The 387-nt window shown below is 36.4% G+C and overlaps 1 protein-coding gene across 1 annotated transcript in view; it reads left to right on the top strand.

Annotated features, from left to right (window-relative positions):
- Window positions 1–387, top strand: part of LOC119592355 (choline O-acetyltransferase-like) — a gene marked incomplete in the record, with an annotated part of 212,829 nt that overhangs the window by 129,570 nt on the left and 82,872 nt on the right.

Here is a 387-nt window from a genome sequence, read left to right as displayed (position 1 = left end):
ATGACCTTGGCTGAGAGGGACGACAAAGCCGTCAAACAATTTTGAGCGTAAATTAGACTTAGAGTGTATGCGCTAGTGAATGATTTTTCTTTTTTAGCTAGCTTCTCTTTTCGCAAAGAGGACTTAAAAAAAATCTATCAGTGACTGCGGGTGTGCCCTGTTTTAAGACTCAAATAATTTTTTTCTCGTCATAGCTACAAAATTAGCTTTTATTTTGCTTACGCCTGATTATTTATCCTCAGATTACATACCTGCATATAATTCGATCCTCATTTTACCCTTTCCTATATTTTGTTTCTACACTGCCTGCCTTTTACACTGACTTCACTCATTACATCAAATTGGCGAGTGAAAACCAAAAACAAATGTCACTGAAGTAATGGAACG

This window comes from Penaeus monodon, chromosome 30, assembly GCF_015228065.2.
Source record: "Penaeus monodon isolate SGIC_2016 chromosome 30, NSTDA_Pmon_1, whole genome shotgun sequence".
Lineage (NCBI taxonomy): Eukaryota > Metazoa > Arthropoda > Malacostraca > Decapoda > Penaeidae > Penaeus > Penaeus monodon.
This window is presented reverse-complemented; position numbering and strand designations above follow the sequence as displayed.